Source organism: Salvelinus alpinus, chromosome 36 (assembly GCF_045679555.1).
Source record: "Salvelinus alpinus chromosome 36, SLU_Salpinus.1, whole genome shotgun sequence".
Classification (NCBI taxonomy): domain Eukaryota; kingdom Metazoa; phylum Chordata; class Actinopteri; order Salmoniformes; family Salmonidae; genus Salvelinus; species Salvelinus alpinus.
The window spans coordinates 7,135,554-7,151,068 of NC_092121.1; positions in this window are offsets into that span (position 1 = coordinate 7,135,554).

Sequence of the window (15,515 nt, forward strand, 5' to 3'; positions counted from 1 at the left end):
TGGATTACTGCAACTCGCTGTTGGCTGGGCTCCCTGCCTGTGCCATTAAACCCCTACAACTCATCCAGAACGCCGCAGCCCGTCTGGTGTTCAACTTTCCCAAGTTCTCTCACGTCACCCCGCTCCTCCGCTCTCTCCACTGGCTTCCAGTTGAAGCTCGCATCCGCTACAAGACCATGGTGCTTGCCTACGGAGCTGTGAGGGGAACGGCACCTCCGTACCTTCAGGCTCTGATCAGGCCCTACACCCAAACAAGGGCACTGCGTTCATCCACCTCTGGCCTGCTCGCCTCCCTACCTCTGAGGAAGTACAGTTCCCGCTCAGCCCAGTCAAAACTGTTCGCTGCTCTGGCACCCCAATGGTGGAACAAACTCCCTCACGACGCCAGGTCAGCGGAGTCAATCACCACCTTCCGGAGACACCTGAAACCCCACCTCTTTAAGGAATACCTAGGATAGGATAAAGTAATCCTTCTAACCCCCCCCCCCCTTAAAAGAGTTAGATGCACTATTGTAAAGTGGTTGTTCCACTGGATATCATAAGGTGAATGCACCAATTTGTAAGTCGCTCTGGATAAGAGCGTCTGCTAAATGACTTAAATGTAATGTAAATGTTTCCAAGAGACGTGCAGTACAAACACATCTTCTGCAAGAGGTCCAAGCAGTGGGTAGGGATGAAAGTGTACCAGAGGCTTGTCCACCTGGCTATGGAGTGCAGAAAGGACCAGACGGTTGTCTACGAGGATCCTGAATCACAGCTCCCCAAACTCAACATCCCTGCCAACATCGCCACAGTGCCAAAGCCTGCTAAACCAGCTGCCATTACCCAACACTGCTCTCATCCTTCTAGACCTATCGGCTGCCTTTGATACTGTGAACCATCAGATCCTCCTCTCCACCCTCTCCGAGCTGGGCATCTCCGGCGCGGCCCACGCTTGGATTGCGTCCTACCTGACAGGTCGCTCCTACCAGGTGGCGTGGCGAGAATCTGTCTCCGCACCACGTGCTCTCACCACTGGTGTCCCCCAGGGCTCTGTTCTAGGCCCTCTCCTATTCTCGCTATACACCAAGTCACTTGGCTCTGTCATATCCTCACATGGTCTCTCCTATCATTGCTATGCAGACGACACACAATTAATCTTCTCCTTTCCCCCCTCTGATAACCAGGTGGTGAATCGCATCTCTGCATGTCTGGCAGACATATCAGTGTGGATGACGGATCACCACCTCAAGCTGAACCTCGGCAAGACGGAGCTGCTCTTCCTCCCGGGGAAGGACTGCCCGTTCCATGATCTCGCCATCACGGTTGACAACTCCATTGTGTCCTCCTCCCAGAGTGCTAAGAACCTTGGCGTGATCCTGGACAACACCCTGTCGTTCTCAACTAACATCAAGGCGGTGACCCGTTCCTGTAGGTTCATGCTCTACAACATTCACAGAGTACGACCCTGCCTCACGCAGGAAGCGGCGCAGGTCCTAATCCAGGCACTTGTCATCTCCCGTCTGGATTACTGCAACTCGCTGTTGGCTGGGCTCCCTGCCTGTGCCATTAAACCCCTACAACTCATCCAGAACGCCGCAGCCCGTCTGGTGTTCAACTTTCCCAAGTTCTCTCACGTCACCCCGCTCCTCCGCTCTCTCCACTGGCTTCCAGTTGAAGCTCGCATCCGCTACAAGACCATGGTGCTTGCCTACGGAGCTGTGAGGGGAACGGCACCTCCGTACCTTCAGGCTCTGATCAGGCCCTACACCCAAACAAGGGCACTGCGTTCATCCACCTCTGGCCTGCTCGCCTCCCTACCTCTGAGGAAGTACAGTTCCCGCTCAGCCCAGTCAAAACTGTTCGCTGCTCTGGCACCCCAATGGTGGAACAAACTCCCTCACGACGCCAGGTCAGCGGAGTCAATCACCACCTTCCGGAGACACCTGAAACCCCACCTCTTTAAGGAATACCTAGGATAGGATAAAGTAATCCTTCTAACCCCCCCCCCCCTTAAAAGAGTTAGATGCACTATTGTAAAGTGGTTGTTCCACTGGATATCATAAGGTGAATGCACCAATTTGTAAGTCGCTCTGGATAAGAGCGTCTGCTAAATGACTTAAATGTAATGTAAATGTTTCCAAGAGACGTGCAGTACAAACACATCTTCTGCAAGAGGTCCAAGCAGTGGGTAGGGATGAAAGTGTACCAGAGGCTTGTCCACCTGGCTATGGAGTGCAGAAAGGACCAGACGGTTGTCTACGAGGATCCTGAATCACAGCTCCCCAAACTCAACATCCCTGCCAACATCGCCACAGTGCCAAAGCCTGCTAAACCAGCTGCCATTACCCAACACTGCTCTCATCCTTCTAGACCTATCGGCTGCCTTTGATACTGTGAACCATCAGATCCTCCTCTCCACCCTCTCCGAGCTGGGCATCTCCGGCGCGGCCCACGCTTGGATTGCGTCCTACCTGACAGGTCGCTCCTACCAGGTGGCGTGGCGAGAATCTGTCTCCGCACCACGTGCTCTCACCACTGGTGTCCCCCAGGGCTCTGTTCTAGGCCCTCTCCTATTCTCGCTATACACCAAGTCACTTGGCTCTGTCATATCCTCACATGGTCTCTCCTATCATTGCTATGCAGACGACACACAATTAATCTTCTCCTTTCCCCCCTCTGATAACCAGGTGGTGAATCGCATCTCTGCATGTCTGGCAGACATATCAGTGTGGATGACGGATCACCACCTCAAGCTGAACCTCGGCAAGACGGAGCTGCTCTTCCTCCCGGGGAAGGACTGCCCGTTCCATGATCTCGCCATCACGGTTGACAACTCCATTGTGTCCTCCTCCCAGAGTGCTAAGAACCTTGGCGTGATCCTGGACAACACCCTGTCGTTCTCAACTAACATCAAGGCGGTGACCCGTTCCTGTAGGTTCATGCTCTACAACATTCGCAGAGTACGACCCTGCCTCACGCAGGAAGCGGCGCAGGTCCTAATCCAGGCACTTGTCATCTCCCGTCTGGATTACTGCAACTCGCTGTTGGCTGGGCTCCCTGCCTGTGCCATTAAACCCCTACAACTCATCCAGAACGCCGCAGCCCGTCTGGTGTTCAACTTTCCCAAGTTCTCTCACGTCACCCCGCTCCTCCGCTCTCTCCACTGGCTTCCAGTTGAAGCTCGCATCCGCTACAAGACCATGGTGCTTGCCTACGGAGCTGTGAGGGGAACGGCACCTCCGTACCTTCAGGCTCTGATCAGGCCCTACACTCAAACAAGGGCACTGCGTTCATCCACCTCTGGCCTGCTCGCCTCCCTACCTCTGAGGAAGTACAGTTCCCGCTCAGCCCAGTCAAAACTGTTCGCTGCTCTGGCACCCCAATGGTGGAACAAACTCCCTCACGACGCCAGGTCAGCGGAGTCAATCACCACCTTCCGGAGACACCTGAAACCCCACCTCTTTAAGGAATACCTAGGATAGGATAAAGTAATCCTTCTAACCCCCCCCCCCCTTAAAAGAGTTAGATGCACTATTGTAAAGTGGTTGTTCCACTGGATATCATAAGGTGAATGCACCAATTTGTAAGTCGCTCTGGATAAGAGCGTCTGCTAAATGACTTAAATGTAATGTAAATGTTTCCAAGAGACGTGCAGTACAAACACATCTTCTGCAAGAGGTCCAAGCAGTGGGTAGGGATGAAAGTGTACCAGAGGCTTGTCCACCTGGCTATGGAGTGCAGAAAGGACCAGACGGTTGTCTACGAGGATCCTGAATCACAGCTCCCCAAACTCAACATCCCTGCCAACATCGCCACAGTGCCAAAGCCTGCTAAACCAGCTGCCATTACCCAACACTGCTCTCATCCTTCTAGACCTATCGGCTGCCTTTGATACTGTGAACCATCAGATCCTCCTCTCCACCCTCTCCGAGCTGGGCATCTCCGGCGCGGCCCACGCTTGGATTGCGTCCTACCTGACAGGTCGCTCCTACCAGGTGGCGTGGCGAGAATCTGTCTCCGCACCACGTGCTCTCACCACTGGTGTCCCCCAGGGCTCTGTTCTAGGCCCTCTCCTATTCTCGCTATACACCAAGTCACTTGGCTCTGTCATATCCTCACATGGTCTCTCCTATCATTGCTATGCAGACGACACACAATTAATCTTCTCCTTTCCCCCCTCTGATAACCAGGTGGTGAATCGCATCTCTGCATGTCTGGCAGACATATCAGTGTGGATGACGGATCACCACCTCAAGCTGAACCTCGGCAAGACGGAGCTGCTCTTCCTCCCGGGGAAGGACTGCCCGTTCCATGATCTCGCCATCACGGTTGACAACTCCATTGTGTCCTCCTCCCAGAGTGCTAAGAACCTTGGCGTGATCCTGGACAACACCCTGTCGTTCTCAACTAACATCAAGGCGGTGACCCGTTCCTGTAGGTTCATGCTCTACAACATTCGCAGAGTACGACCCTGCCTCACGCAGGAAGCGGCGCAGGTCCTAATCCAGGCACTTGTCATCTCCCGTCTGGATTACTGCAACTCGCTGTTGGCTGGGCTCCCTGCCTGTGCCATTAAACCCCTACAACTCATCCAGAACGCCGCAGCCCGTCTGGTGTTCAACTTTCCCAAGTTCTCTCACGTCACCCCGCTCCTCCGCTCTCTCCACTGGCTTCCAGTTGAAGCTCGCATCCGCTACAAGACCATGGTGCTTGCCTACGGAGCTGTGAGGGGAACGGCACCTCCGTACCTTCAGGCTCTGATCAGGCCCTACACTCAAACAAGGGCACTGCGTTCATCCACCTCTGGCCTGCTCGCCTCCCTACCTCTGAGGAAGTACAGTTCCCGCTCAGCCCAGTCAAAACTGTTCGCTGCTCTGGCACCCCAATGGTGGAACAAACTCCCTCACGACGCCAGGTCAGCGGAGTCAATCACCACCTTCCGGAGACACCTGAAACCCCACCTCTTTAAGGAATACCTAGGATAGGATAAAGTAATCCTTCTAACCCCCCCCCCCCCCCTTAAAAGAGTTAGATGCACTATTGTAAAGTGGTTGTTCCACTGGATATCATAAGGTGAATGCACCAATTTGTAAGTCGCTCTGGATAAGAGCGTCTGCTAAATGACTTAAATGTAAATGTAAATGTAAGAGGTTCACCAGCTGAAGAACATTCTGGAACCTGCCTGGAACATTCAACCAACACAACATCCATATTCAATTGGACTGATGTTGTAGTATAATTATGAATGCCTATTATGCTCAACACTGCATTGTGGTATAGATATTGCTAGATAATGTACATATGTATATAATTGTGTTTTATATCATATTTTTTACAAGTGTACTGACAAGTGACTAAGTGATTCCAGCTGCATCAGAAACCAATAAAGTGTTGACTTCAACATCTGGATCAATTCATTGTGATATTCATGAAATGTACTCTTAGAAAAAAGGGTTCCAATAGGGTTCTTCAGCTGTCCCCATAGGAGAACCTTTTTTTGGTTCCAGGTAAAATCATTTTTGGTTACAGGTAGAACCCATTTTGGGTTTCGTTCAGAACCCTTTTGGGTTCCATGTACAACCCTCTGTGGAAAGGGTTCTACATGGAACCGAAAAGGGTTATACCTGGAACCAAAAATAGTTCTTCAAAGGGTGCTCCTATGGGGACAGCCGAAGAACCCTTTTAGGTTCTAGATAGCACCTTTTTTTCTAAGAATGTATTTGGATCAACTAGCTTCAGTCTTACTGCTAAAACAAAGGACGCAATAAGCAGACTGGGCTTGTATTCAAGACAAAGTGTATTTGCTCTGGAGACTGAGGTGAGCATACACAGCAGTATGCAGTAACAGATATGGCAATGTATGACATACAGTGCACTCCGTAAATATTGGGACAGTGAAGCATTTTTTCTTAATTTGGCTCTATACTCCAAAAGTTTGGATTGGAAATCAAACAATGACTATGAGGTTAAAGTGCAGCTTTAATTTGAGGGTATTTTCATCCATATCGGGTGAAGTGTTTAGATATTACAACACTTTTTGTATAATGTACCCCCATTTTAGGGGACCAAAGGTATTGGGAAAAATTCTAAAGTAATATTAAAGTAATAAAAAGTGAAGTACTTAGTCCCATATTCATAGCACACAATGCCTACATTAAACTTGTGACTCTACAAATGTGTTGGATGCATTTGCTCTTTGTTTTGGTTGAGTTTCAGATTCTTTTGTGAATGGTATGTTATTTTGGAGTCACTTTTATTGTAAATAAGAATAGAATAGTTTCTAAACACTCCTACATGAATGTGGATGCTACCATGATTACAGATAATGACTAATGATGACTAGTGATGAGTGAGAAAGTTACAGCCGCACAAATATCATAGCCTCAAGACATGCTAACCTCTCACCATTACAATAACAGGAGAGGTTAGCATTTTATATCATACCCCCAAGACATGCTAACCTCTCACCATTACAATAACAGGAGAGGTTAGCATTTTGGTATTTGTGCATCTGTAACTTTCTCACTCATCAATATTCACGATTCATTCAGGATTAGCAGTAATAATGGTAGCATCCAAATTCATATAGAAACGTAAAGAAACATATTATATTCTTATTTAGAATGAAAGAGACTCCAAAATGAAACAATACATTATTTACCGTTCATTTCTATTGGACTCAGTTGGCAGGCAGTGGGGGGAGGGAGGAAGGTCAGGTGCTGTGACGCGGCTAGCCCAGTAGGGGGCAGAGGTGTGAAGGATGGGAGTAGTTGGAAGTCAAACCAGACCTCACCGTGTCACACTGCACACAATGTGTCACCACCCTCTGACAAAGAGTGGGAGAGAGGGATGGTAAAAGAAAGGATGGACTGCACGTGTGTTTGTGTGTACTTGGCCTTCTCAGTGCTGATGTGTTGGTGTATGAATTGATGAAAGTATTCAAACGTGTCTGTTTGTAAATGAGTACAATGATATGTGTTGGTGTGACAGTGTGCATTGTATGTGTGTGTTAGATTGTTTGTATGTTCGACACAGCACATCTCTGGGTCTCTGTTTGTGTGTGTGTGTGTGTGTGTGTGTGTGTGTGTGTGTGTGTGTGTGTGTGTGTGTGTGTGTGTGTGTGTGTGTGTGTGTGTGTGTGTGTGTGTGTGTGTGTGCGTGTGCGTGTGTGTGTGTGAAATCCTGTTTTATTTCCTCTTTCTTCTCTCTCTCCCCTGAATGTGCCTCCTGGGACTCACTTGGCATCACTCCTCACTTTTTATTCTCGCTCCGCGAACTGCTGCTGTCTGAGCACAAGCTGGCATACCACACACACACACACACACACACACACACACACACACACACACACACACACACACACACACACACACACACACACACACACACACACACACACACACACACACACACACACTAAAACACAGACACTTCCTTAAGATCCCACCCATACACGTACAGATCTACACACAAACACACACACGCAACACACACTTTCAATGTTAAACCACACACACTCATTCTTTCAAGCTCACATCACAGATAAAGAACAAGCTGTATTTTGACATGCAGTCTCCCAATACAAACACCATCAAATACAAGTTCCCTCAAAGACATTAACAGACATACACAGACATCTATGCAAGCCCATGATGCGTGTACAGACTCTGAGGTAATACACACAAACAGTTCATCAGTGACAACAGCACATACAGAATCAGTGCCACTCAGAATACCAATGGAGAGAGATAGAGCGTAAACACTCACTCACACACACACACACACACACACACACACACACACACACACACACACACACACACACACACACACACACACACACACACACACACACACACACACACACACACACACACACACACACACACACACACATATCCTGTAAAAGGAGAAGGATCCACACGTTCAGAAGCACAAAAAAAGAACTGTCACAAGTGCTCACACAGTCAGCCACACAAACACTCTCCCACAAACGCAGACTGACAGGCAGACGAGAGAAACTTCAAAAAGCAACAAATAAATAAATAAAAGACAAGTATGTTAGAGATGAATTATTAACAAGGAGAGAGAGATGCAAACAGGAAAGAAGAGCAAGAGAGAGAGGGAGTGGGGGGGGGGAGAGAGAGTGAGAGTGAAGACAAGAGACAGCTGGGGAGGGTAGACCCCCGTCTCAATTTTCTATTGAGCCTAATACCAATACTCACAGCTGTTGAAACTTAATAGACAGCAGGAACTACATTATTCACTGCATACACAACTAGCAGAAGCTCTAGTTAAACTGTACGTTTGAATGTGGGGTTGTGAGTACTGTAGGTACTGACTACATGTACCTGTGTGTATAGTATATGAAAGTGTGCGTAAGTTTTGGCGACAGTATGAGTGTTCATGAGTGCATCCTATTTTGCCCGTTTTTTGAATTTCCTTCCCTCTCTTTTTTTTGGTAAGGGAGAGAGTAGTGTGATCGCAGTATGCAAATGAAATGGTTATTACCGCATTGCTCATCAAGCAGCGCGGAGCAGACATTAATAGGCTGATGAATATGCATGTGAATTTGTTAATTAAGTTAATTATTCTGCTGAAAATGCATTCGTCTTCCAAGGACATCTTTCCCAGGATTCCAACCACCTCTCATTAGTCATGTGATATTTTACACTGGGCCTGGCTGGTGCCGGGACAAGTTGGGTCGGGGGTCAGGGTGCTGCACACACTACATACAGCATGAGGCTTAAGTCTACTTAATAACAGTAATGACGGTCTCAGAGAGGAGAATAATGACCTCAGATCATTTGTTATGTATTCAAAACGATGTTTTTCACATTCAGTCAGGAGAGAGAGTTGAACTTGACCAATATATTTTATCAAAACATACACCTGCCTTTTGTGATCAGGTTTTCCCCTCCATCTTTATTTCTCCTCCTCCCTCCATCTCTCCTGTCCATCTCTCCTCTTTTCCAGTCTGGTAATTCCCTTTCTCTCCTGGTTTTCCTCTAATTGCTTATTAAAACCCTCTTAAATGAACTTTTTGTGCCAACTTTCCAACACATTAATTAATTGTTGTAGCCAATTAAGTGTCGCTGTGCAAATGAGCTCCAGCACAAATGGTCCTGCAGGGCCACCCCCCCTTCCCAACCCAAACCCACCCCACCCCCAACCCCTCCCCAACAGTCTGCCATTCCAGCAGCCCCTGCTCCCTTAAAGAGGCAGACCTGAGTGAGAAATAGAAAGAGGCAGAGCGACGTCTGACAACGGTCACTTTTATCCACCGGAGATGTGGGATTTTACGCAGTGACTTTATTAGGTCGATGGAGCTTTCTATTGACTAACCCCAGTCTTAACCCACCCCCCTCAAACACTATGGACACTGATCGGTTTCTCTAATCTCTGTCTCGTGGTTCAACTGGCGATTCTGTTGCTGTCTTTCTGTGGCTGTTACTCATTAGTGAGAAAACAGTGAACAAGAAACTGTGGCACCATTTTGGCTGTGAACTATAAACTGAGGAGGATTAGTATTTGGTGTTAAAACAGCAATAAAGCACTCTGCTGCAGCAGTAAAACATATATCACTGGAGGAATAAAGTCAACGTGTTTTTCAAAGAGCCCATCAAATATGTAACCATAACTGGAACGACTGACACACAATTTTGTTGCAAAGATGGTGAGAAGAGACAGCTAATTAAACATTGTGCTTAACTTTCACCACACGGCCTGAGTTGAATTCAAAATGTCAATATTTTTCAACGTTTATAATTGTGTTTTAGCCAAGAGCGCCCTTAGCGGCGTTGGCAGAAAGCAGATGTTTCTGGTTTTCCGGGATACAGTATTTTCAACCTAACTTCCGTTTCCCCCCGAAAAAAGGAAGTAAGCACTCCGCAACGTTAGGTTAAGCCACGAGGTTCGTTTTAAGTGTTCAGTCATTAAACAAAATGTTGCAATTTTGCTGTTCATGCAACTCTATATGGACTTTGAACGTGACACGTGCTCAGCAGCGATGCCTGTTCCCTTCTCTGTGTTCCAGTGGTGTGTGTGTGTGTGTCTGTGCGTGCGTGCGTGTGTATATATAACTATGTCTTAGCTCTGGGGCCGCGGGAGTCTCTGTCTCCGCTCCCTGAATTTACACAGCCTTGGATCAAAGAGCCTCAGTCATCAGACTGAACATCAAACTCTAGCAGGGCGCAGGGAGGCAACAGTGGCCCAGACACAAGCAAACACCCAGGAAGTACAACAAGCATAAGCAGAAAAATACACACACGCATACATGCACAGCTGCACACACACCCGCACACACACACACACACACACACACAAACACCATATTCCAGACGAACATATAAAAGTATCTTGGTCTACTGCTCTATGGGTACAAGAAATGACTAGTTTTATAATTAAGAAATAAGGCCAAGGGGGTGTGGTAAATGGCCAATATACCACGGCTAAGGGCTGTTCTTCTGCGCGATGCAACGTGGAGTGCCTGGATGCAGCCCTTAGCCGTGGTATATTGGCCATATACCACGAACTTCAGAGGTTCCTTATTGCTATTTTAAACTGGTTACCAACATAATTAGAGCAGTAAAAATAAATGTTTCGTCATACCCGTGGTATACGGGCCGATATACCACGGCTGTCAGCCAATCAGCATTCAGGGCTCGAACCACCCAGTTTATAATACTTCTTATTCGTCCAGAAACATATTAAAAAGAAACGTGTAGAACAAGCTGTGGGATGAAACCGATGACGACAGTCAAAATGGAGGGTCTTAGCACGGACAGTATGTATAGTCCAAGGGTTGTCTGGATGGGCTATACTGAGTATGAGAATCAAAATGGCAGGGTGGCACTTTTATGGGCATTCCCTGATTGATGGTAAAACCTTGTCTACCCCCGCTACTCATTGTATTCCTCTTGTCTCTAAGACTTGGCACTGGCATGCCCACTACTTCTCCTGTGGCAGCTCCCTGCGGGCAAATTCACTATTATATAAAGCCGCTATAGGACAGACACACATCACACACAAGCATGTGAACGCACAAACAGACATATATATGCACACACACACACACACAACCCTCTCAGTCACACACTCTGCGTTTGGGGCAGGTGAGCCCCCCACCATCACCACTCATAAAGGATCACTCACCCAGAGGGCTCAGCTGGGCCTGTGTCTGGCTGGTGGGGCAGGGGGTAAGCGTGTCTGTACGTGTGCCAAATGTAGAACTAGTCTGTGGGCAAAATAGGGTGCGAGGAGAACTCGACACCAACACACACAGCCTGCCATTAGACTGTTCAGCCGCGCCTCTACATTTGTCCCCTTCTTTACTTCCTACTGTTCATTAGGCTACATGGCCTAGAATGATGTCCAGCGAAAACAAATTGGGGGTATTTAAGTTATTAGTTTAGTCCTTTTTTTAATCAAACAAACACATTGTGAAGCATAAAAACATTGAGCATGACATCCAGACATACCTTCCAGGATAACACGCATTCACAATCTAATACTACCGCAGCATCGCATAAGATACAATACAACATGGGTTCACAAGCACAGTATTAACATACAGCCTGGACTATCACCTCCCAGTCCCAGAAACGACATGACGAAGAATGTGTGATTCTCTTAACGTTTTCATTTCGACCAGTGATTCTAGCAAGCATTTGTTCATAAGATGACACGTCCAGCATTGATTCTATCCACCGTTTCAGAGTAGAAGTGGCATGGCCTTTCCAAAGTAGAAGGATCAATCTAGAAGCTGTAATGATACCAACAGTGATCAGTGAAAATTCCTAATTTGATACATTGGGTAATTATGTTATCACCTAAGAGGCATATTCTTGATGAAACCGGGATTGTTGATTCTGACCATTCTCCCGAATGTTTCAGAATATCCTTCCAGAAAGGTAGCTATGCATTCTTGTAAGAATGTCCCTGTGTCTAATTGACATTTCCAGCACAGATTATTGTCCATAAAACCCATTTTATGAAGCCTTGTTGGAGTCCAATAGAACCTTTGTAGTATATCTTGTATTGAGTGACATTCCCCCTGGCTTCCCTTATGTTCCTCCCTGAGTCAGACAAAATCTTTAACCAGGTATCATCCTGAATCTCACATGATGTCCAGCTACTTTGTAATTGCAAACCAAATGTTTAAGCCGTGGAGTTATTAAGAAAATGACAGACAATCCATTACAGTTTTGGCCTTTGGTCCTCCTCTCATGACTGAGAATCCATAGCATGCTGTAAGTGTTAATTGCGTACATGATGTACCATCTGCATTTACTTTGGGATACCGTAGGATACTATAGGATACCGTTTTGGCCTACCCAAATGACGCACCAGTCAATTGCTTATGTAATGTGCTCTTGAAGATTCAAGTGTTGTCTTTGTAACGGTAAACAGTGAGGTTTCTCACGCTTCCCGACTCATCAAAAGGTGCTAATGGCCGTGCTGCCCATTAAAAAGCTGGATAGGACAACGATATTTTTAGAAATCAAATCAAATGTTATTTGTCACATACACATGGTTAGCAGATGTTAATGCGAGTGTAGGGAAATGCTTGTGCGTCTAGTTCCGACAATGCAGTAATAACCAACGAGTAATCTAACCTAACAATTTCTAACCTAACAAATAGTCTGGTGGTCCAACCGAATAAACCGTGTTACCGTCTGGATACAATACAGGTAGGTCTAGGCTGGACTACGTTTAAGGTTTTTGCGCACCGTTTTTTTTTTGCTACCTAAATGGGTTTGGTGTCTCAGAATTGTCCGACGACTCTTTTCATGTGGATGCCCTCAGTGCCCGCACAGGAGGAATATGCGGAGCCGGCGTTTTCAACACAGTCCTTGCAACCTAATGTGCCAGTGCCTCCCAGAAGACTAAACTCCATCCCTGTCCCTCAGGGTCCAAACCTTGCCCTCCCTAGACTACGGAGGTCTCAACGGGTTGTCAACCTAAATTTAGAGAGCGCGCAGTGTCAGTCTCTCATTCCCTTAGGACAAAGACGCGCAGCACCCTCCGCTGGACTGGTGTTGGTAAACGAGACCAGGCCTACTGAGAAGACACCCCGGTATAAGCGAAGGAGACGGAACAGGACCAGGGTGAGTCCTTCTCCGCTCTCATATGTAAGCAAAACTGTGGCATGTATCTTCTCTTTTCTCAGTAGGCTAACATATTTCATTTGGCTACATCAATATTTGAACTATAAGAGCCTAATATTCAGAGAACGATAATTTTGTTGAATGTGTCGTGGATTTGTCTAACCCCTTGCTATCTCTTCCACAGGGTAGACCTACAGCACATTCAAGGCAAGGACAGAGACAGTCCAGCTCACCTGCCGCTCCTGAGGCTCCACAGTCACAGTCAGTGGACACGAATGGACATTAACCTACTTTGAGTAACGACCCAGCTCCAGAACAACACTGAGCTGCAGCTAGCCTGGCATATCCAACACCTTATTCTGTCAGTGGACAACAGAACAAGACCTTGAGCGATCTGGTAAGCAACCAGGTAAAACTCCGGACCTAATTTGGTATGACATGATTAATCTGTTGTAAAAAAAGGTTTAATATAAGTTTACGGAGCCGTTTTTCTAATCAGGTTACATGTTGTTGTTTTTTATCCTGGAAAAACCCCTGGTCTTGGGGAAAATATAAACCCATTCATATGAATTACAATACCAGTTATTTTACTATTTTATACATTGTAGAATAATAATGAAGACATCAAAACTGTGAAATAACCCATATGGAATCATGTAGTAACTAAAAAAGTGTTAAACAAATCTAAATATATTTTATATTTGAGATTCTTCAAGCAGCCACTCTTTGCCTTGATGACAGCTTTGCACACTCTTGGCATTCTCTCAACCAGCTTAATCTGGAATGCTTTTCCAACAGTCTTGAAGGAGTTCCCACATATGCTGAGCTTTTGTTAGCTGCTTTTCCTTCACTCTGCGTTCCAACTCATCCCAAACCATCTCAATTGGGTTGAGGTTGGGTGATTGTGGAGGCCAGGTCATCTGATGCAGCACTTCATCACTCTCCTTAGTCAAATAGCCCTTATACAGCCTGGAGGTGTGTTGGGTCATTGTCCTGTGGAAAAACAAATGATAGTCCCACTAACAGCAACCCAGATGGACCGCAGAGTGAAGGAAAAGCAGCCAACAAGAGCTCAGCATATGTGGGAACTCCTTCAAGACTGTTGGAAAAGCATTTGTTTAACACGTTTTTGGTTACTACATTATTCCATGTGTTATTTCATAGTTTTGATGTCTTTATTGTTATACTACAATGTAGAAAATAGTAAAAAAAATAAGAAAAACCCTTGAATGAGTAGGTGTGTCCAAACTTTTGACTGGTACTGTATATTTTAAAGAAGGACTGGGGGGGGGTTCTTCCAGCCACTGGAGGCTGCTGAGGGGAGGACGGCTCATAATAATGTCTGAAACCGAGCGAACGGAATCATCAAACACATGGAACCCATGTGTTTGATAACATTCTGTTCCAGCCATTACCACGAACCCATTTTCCCCAATTAAGGTGCCACCAACCTCCTGTGACACAGAGAAAGCAACCTGGTTGGACAATAAAACTCACAGGGCTGAGCTTGCATCATGCAGGTTTGCATCATTTAGTCCTGCTCTATGCAACTGTAGGTCTAATAAAACAATTACTCACAGTCTTGTCAGCTGTTGCATTTATTGATTCATTCAAGTTAATAATTTGGGATTGAAAAAGTCTAGCCTAGTCTGCCCAAGATGGAATATACACTGAACAAAAATATAAACGCAACATGTAAAGTGTTGGTCCCATGTTTCATGAGCTACAATAAAAAAAATCCCAGACATTTTTCATAAACGCAAAAAGCTTATTTCTCAAAAATGCTGTGCCCAAATTTGTTTACATCCCTGTTAGTGAGCATTTCTCCTTTGCCAAGATAATCCATCCACCTGACATGTGTGGCATATCAAGAAGCTGGTTAAACAGCATGATCATTACACAGGTGCACCTTGTGCTGGAGACAATAAAAGGCCAATTTAGAATGTGCAGTTCTCACACACAACAAAGTGCCACAGATGTTTCAAGTTGAGGGAGCGTGCAATTGGCATACTGACTGCAGGAACGTCCACCTGAGCTATTGACAGGGAATTTAATGTTAATTTCTCTACAGTAAACTGCTTCTAACATAATTTTTTTTGGGGAAAAACTCATTCTGATTGGCTGGGCCTGGCTGCCAAGTGGTTGGGTTTATGCCTTCCAAGACCCACCCATGGCTGCACCCCTGCCCAGTCATGTGAATTTATCTTGACTCATTTCTTTATATGAACTGTAACTCAGTAAAATCTTTGAAATGATTACGTTTATATTTTTGTTCAGTATAAACCAAATTTGATCCCATTCACATTCTCACAAAAAAATGGGCTATAAATGTACAACGTTACTGCTTCGTTTACCCTGGCCAGAGGGACAGCCCATGTTAGGAGCCTAATGTTGATCAGACTGAAAAAAAATTGTCTCTTTTCC